General features: G+C 33.5%; 1 long non-coding RNA gene across 1 annotated transcript; it reads left to right on the top strand.

Annotated features, from left to right (window-relative positions):
• The first annotated feature begins 280 nt into the window (after positions 1-280).
• LOC102899088 lies at positions 281-5,901 on the top strand. The gene is made up of 3 exons (XR_006599269.1): positions 281-355; positions 3,874-3,980; positions 5,735-5,901. It is a non-coding gene; the product is annotated as an uncharacterized LOC102899088 (long non-coding RNA).
• The last annotated feature ends 803 nt before the right edge of the window (positions 5,902-6,704 follow it).

The raw sequence follows: 6,704 nt of genomic DNA on the forward strand, positions 1-6,704 counted from the left end.
TACCCAAAGTATTTGAATGTCATATATAAGGCCACACTCTGCTGTTCAAGGATAAAATTTCATATAGAATTCTATTTCCTTATTCTTAGTCTGTTACGTGTGTGTGTGTGCGTGTGTGTGTGTGTGTGTGTGTGTGTGTGTACACACATACAGTAGTCCTCCCTTATCCACAATTTCACTTTCTGCAATTTCAGTTACTGGCTGGCAACCAGTCTGGAAGCAGGTGATCCTCTCTCTGAGGAAGCCTCAGAAGTCTAATAGTAGCGTAGCACTACATCACAATACCTCCATTATTCACCTCACCTCATCTCATCACATAGGCCTTTTATCATCTCACATCATCATAAGAAGAAGGGTGAGTGAAATACCATAAGGTATTTTGAGAGTCAGAAAGAGACCACATTCACAAAGCTTTTACTACAGTGTATTGTTATAATTGTTCCACTTTATTATTAGTTATTATTGTTCTTTTAATTTTTTTTAAGTTTATTTATTTACTTTGAGAGAGACAGAGAGACAGAGCACAAGTAGGGGGAGGAGCAGAGACAGAGGGAGAGAGAGAATTCCAAGCAGGCTTCACACTGTCAGCTCAGAGCCCGAAGGGGGGGCTCAAACCCACAAACCATGAGATCATGACCTGAGCCAAAATCAAGAGTCAGATGCATAACCCACTGAGCCACTCAGACTTCCCTATCAGTTATAATACTATATATATATATATATATATATATATATATATATATATATATATAGTATTATACTATTATAGTATATACTATATATACTATAATACTATTATACTATAGCACTATACTATATATATACTATATATATACACATATACTATATACTATATACTATACTATATATATACTATAGCACTGTACTATATATATAGTACATATACTATATGTATATAGTATACATACTATATACTAGTATAGTATATGTACTATATATATATACTACATGTATATAGTATACATACTATATACTAGTATATACTAGTATAGTATATAGTATGTATACTATATACATATAGTATATGTACTATATATATATATAGTATACTATATGTACACTATATATATATATAGTACATATACTATACTAGTATATAGTATACATACTATATACTAGTATAGTATATGTACTATTATATATATACTATATGTATATAGTATACATATAGTATATATACTAAGTACATATAGTACATATAGTACATATGTACATTCAGTATGTACTATATACATATAGTATATATACTATATACATATAGTATATATACTATGTATATATATATATAGTATACATATAGTATATATATACTATATGTATACTGTATATATAGTATATATAGTATATAGTATATATATATAGTATACTATATATATATAGTATATATATACTATATGTATACTATATATATATAGTATACTATATATATAGTATATATATACTATATGTATACTATATATATACATATATACTATATATAGTATACTAGTATACTAGTATACTATATATATACATATATACTATATATATATGTATATATATAGTATACATATAGTATACTATATATAGTATATATATATACTATATATAGTAAAAAACAGTATATATACTGTATATATACTATATATACTACATTATACTAGTATACTATATATATAGTATATATACAGTATATATATATAGTATAGTATACAGTATATATATAGTATAGTATATATACTATATATACTAGTATGCTACATACATATAGTATATATATGTAGTATACTAGTATAGTATACTCTATATAGTATATGTAATATATACTATACTATAGTACTATAGTATTATACTATGTATATATTGTATATATATATAGTAAAAATATAGTATATATATACTATATATATATACTATATATATATATATAGTATATATATATAGTGTATGTATATATATATATATATATATATATATATATATATATATAGTAAAAAAACAGTATACGTAGGGTTTGGTACTACCCATGGTTTCCGGCATTGGCTGGGAGTCTTAGAACATATCCCCTGTGGATAAGGGGAGACAACTGCATATATATGTATATAATAATATGTATAGGTATATAAGAGATATAGTATACAAATATAATTATATTATATATAATTATTATTATAAATTATAATTGAAACATAAATTTATATAAATGAAGATATGTCATAATGAATACAAAGGCTGAGAATATGGGTTCCTTTGTACGTTTTTTGTTTTATGTTTGATAGATCCTTTTTAAAATATTCAATTCTACTAATATGTGTTTAACTTTTATTGTGTTTCTTTAGGCTCATTTATTGACAAGGAAAACATTGCTTCTGTCTGGCAGAACTTACAATAGAGAGGTGGAGACAGACAATTAAGGGTCCAATTTCAATACTTTGATAAGCACTATGAGGGAGGAAGTAGAAGTAGCTCAAAGCATTGCCTCCTGTAGGCATGGGGAGGTTGGGAATGGCACAGAGAAGGCTTCCAGGGAAAACGATGGCCTAGGTGGGAAACTGAAGAGTGAGCCATGGAAAGAGGACTAGAAGGAGGGAGAAAAGCACTCAAGCAAGGAAGACATTTGCAAAGTGACAGATGTGAGGTAGGGCAAGGAACATTCAAGGAACTAAAAGAAGCTAAATATAAGTGTTAGTGGATGGAGGAAGTGAAGCAAGTGGGCATGAAAGTGTACAGAAAGAAGGCTGGAGAGCATCACATAGAATATTAAATAAACAAACAGAAAACCATGGGGCCACAAGTATGCTGCACAGTTGAAGACTGCTGTTGGATTTCACATGTATCCCTTACCTGGCTCTACTTCCCTGTCACTCCCAACTCAGCTAGCATCTTTTTTCTGTTTTTCTAGCTCGATGAAAATGTTGCTCTCTGTCAGTTGCTCAGGCAAGAATTCTTTGCCTAATTCACACACCCAGTTGAATCACCAAGACCTTTCAGTTCTGCCTCCTGAATTGTTCTTGTATCTTCAACTTTTTCACATTTGCATAATCACTATTGGTTGATCCCCGTTCACTGCAATGGCCAGGAGGTCTTCTTGCCTTGATACATCCTTTCCTTTGCCAATCCATTTTCCACAAAGCACTTGCCTCAGCTGGAGGCGGAATCAGTGGGGGGAACACTGGGATGCAAGAAGGGAAAGTGAGAGAGATTTCCCACCAAATTCTGACATAGGGCTGTCAGACTTACTAAATATGGTGAATGTACCTGGCTGAGTTCTGTAGAGAAAACAGGAACTCACTGCCTTCCGGTGTCCCCTTTTCTCCCTTCAACACCTCCCCGCCCCCTCTGCAACACAGAGATACACATACACACATTCTTATCTCTAAAATACCTGTTGCTAGGACACAGCTCTGAGAAGCAGCCTGAGAAGGGTGACTGTGGGCACTGAGTTTAGCAGCAGGCCCAACCCAGATCCTCTCTGTCAGATCTTCCGTGCGCTGCTGTCCAAATATCCTAATTGGCTGTAAACACTGTTAGGAAACTGTCAGCCGCTTGGAATTGCCAGCTTCCTGTAGATGAGGATATACGAAAAATCAAGAATGCCCCTTTTCCCCCTTTGCATTCCATGACCTCTGGTACAGGAAAAAAAAAAAATGACAGCTAGGAGCTTAAAAATACCACGAATATCACTCATCTCCTGAATTCTCAGGAATACTGTTTGAATTTTTCATCCTGAAAACAATTAAAAAGAAAAAAAAAAAGAAACGAAAAGTATTGTGGGTACATTGATCCCATCACTAGTCAAATCATTGCCTTTTTAGCTTCATTTGTCTCTCAATATAGACAAGTTATTTCTGTGCCTCATTTTCATCCATTCAGATATCAACAACTGAGCTATTTCTCCTTCTCTGACTCAGAAGAAAGACAGAAAACTGTGAAATAGCACGAGGAAACAACTTCTTGCGGAAGCACTTTGATACCATAAGGTACTGTCAGCAAGTAGGAAGTCGGCCTTTACTTAGAACTGACTTGGGAACTGTGTATTTAAAGCCACGCCGTCCGTTAGCAATTCCAGTGGGAGGAGGTTTTACTGTGACGGAGTCACAGAGGACTGAGTTTAAGCAGATCTTCGTGTTTCCTGAGACTTTTGGTGCCTGTGCCAAAGCATAAGCCCAGTTTCCATTCTATGTCATGTTTAATGGGTTTTATACTGCTGTCGTTTCTGCGATCACACTTGTCATTTTGTCAGAATCGGTACTAGGGAGAAAATTAAACTTCCCATGGAAGATAGATCCTGAGTATGTAAAAATACAGTCCCAATACTTTTTTTTAAACATGCAAAATCTGCCCTTTTAAAGTGTCTGATTTTATGAGTTTTGTCAAATGTATATAGCTACAGTATTGCTTCTACAATCACGAGACCAAGTATCTCCTTCATCCCAACAAGTTCTCATTTACTCCTTTGCAGCCAATTTCCTCCTCCCACCTACTGAACCCTGGCAATCGCTGATCTACTTTCCATCACTAGATTATTTTTTCCTTTCATAGAATTTCAAATGAACAGAATTATAGAATGTGTGATATTTTGTTTCTGGCTTCCTTTACTTAATACAACGCTATTGAGATTCAGCCATGATGTGAATATCATTAGTATCCTTGTTATTGCTGAAACACTTTCCAATGTATGGATATTCTAAAACTTGTTTACCCATTCTCCAGTTGATAAATATTGGATTTGTTTCCAGTTTTTTTTTAATTTTTTAATGTTCATGTACTTTTGAGAGAGAGAGAGAGAGAGAGAGAGAGAGAGAGAGCGAGCACGAGTGGGGGACAGGGAGAGAGAGAGGGAGACACAGAATCCAAAGCAGGCTGCAGGCTCTGAGCTGTCAGCACAGAGCCCGATGTGGGGCTCAAACTCATGAACCATGAGATCATGACCTAAGTCAAAGTGGGACACTTAACTGACTGAGCCACCCAGGCGCCCCATCCAGTTTTTTAATTATTAGGAGTAAAACTGCTATGGACATCCTTTTACAAGTCCTTCTGTGGACATGTGTTTCTGTTTTCCTTGTGTCAATATCTAGGAATGAAATTGCTAAGGAGTTTGAAAAGTGTACGTTTAACTTTGCATTCCCATTAGTTGTTCAATACCTTTGTCAGCATTAGGTATTGCTGATGTTTTTTGCTATAGCTATTTTGATGGGTGTGTAGTGACTTATCATTGTGATTTTAATGTGCCTTTTCCCTAATGACTAATAATGTTGACCATATTGTCACATGCTTACTGGCCATCTGTGTATTTTAGGGAAGTTTCCGTTCAAATTTTCACCTCTGTTGAATTGAGCTGTTTGTCTTCTTATTTTTGATTTGTTCCAATTGTTTTTTTAAGTTTAAAAAAATCTTTTATTTTTATATATAATATGTAAGCAATTCGATTTTTTCACATAAAATATAATAAGGATTACTGTTTGTATTGCCTATCAAATTATTATTAACTTTTTATTATAGGAAATTTAAAACTTATTAACAAGTAAATAAAATAGAATACTGAAACCCCATGAACCAATTAATATTTGGCTTCTACAGTTATCAGTATTCCTCCATTCTGATTTTCTCTATATTTTCATCCATTTTGTACCTGCCAGTTGATTATTATTATTAATTGTAGTAGTATTTTAATTACTTTTTTTAAAGTAAATTTTACATACCAAAATACAGTAATTTCCCCGTTTATTCCCAGGGAATACTTTGCAAGGCCTGCAGTGGATGCCTGAAACCGTGGATAGTACTGAACACGATACTATGTTTTATTCCTCTGCATACATCCCCATGATAAAGTTTAACTTATAAACTAGGCACAGTAACAGATTAATAATAATAATAAAATAGAACAATTGTAGCAAAATACTGAGTTTGCAAATGTGTTCTTTCTGTCTCTCCTAAAATATCTTATTGTACTGTATTCACTTTTCCTCTTTTGATGCTATGAGATGATTAAATGCCTACATGATGAGAGGAAGTGAGGTGAATGGTGTAGATGTTGTGATGAAGCGTTAGGCTACTACTGACCTTCTGACAATATGTCAGGAGGACATCTGCTCCTGACCACCATTGACTTTAGGTAACTGAAACCAAGAAGCGTGAAATGGCATATAACTTTATACAAATCATAGATGTACAATCCTAAAACATAGATACAACTGAGTAATCCACACTCCACACCTATATCATAATATGGGGCATTCTTATCTCCCCAGAAAGTTTTTCAGTGTCCCATTCCACTCATCCGCCCTTCACCCCAATCTAGGCAAATAGTATTATGAGTCTCTTCTCACTTTAGATAAATTTTGCCTATTCTAAAGCTTAGCATAAATGGAATCATTCCACATGTACTATTTGTGTCTGGCTGCTTTCGTTCTGCACATTATTTGGGAGAATCTTCATGTTGTTGAGTGAATTAACAAGTCTTTCATCATTATTATTGAGTAGCATTCTGTTTTATGGCCATACAGTAGCATGTTTAATCCAGTTTTCTGCAGATGTACATTTGGAGTATTTCCAGGTTTGAACTATTGTGATTAAAGCTGCTATGAACATTTTTGTCCAAGTCTTTGTACAGACATATGTTTTCATTTTTCTTAGATAAATACCTAGAAGTAGAATGCTGGGTCCAAAAATAAGCAATTTAAAAGAAACTACCAAATTTTTTT

This window comes from Felis catus, chromosome B3 (genome assembly GCF_018350175.1).
Source record: "Felis catus isolate Fca126 chromosome B3, F.catus_Fca126_mat1.0, whole genome shotgun sequence".
Classification (NCBI taxonomy): domain Eukaryota; kingdom Metazoa; phylum Chordata; class Mammalia; order Carnivora; family Felidae; genus Felis; species Felis catus.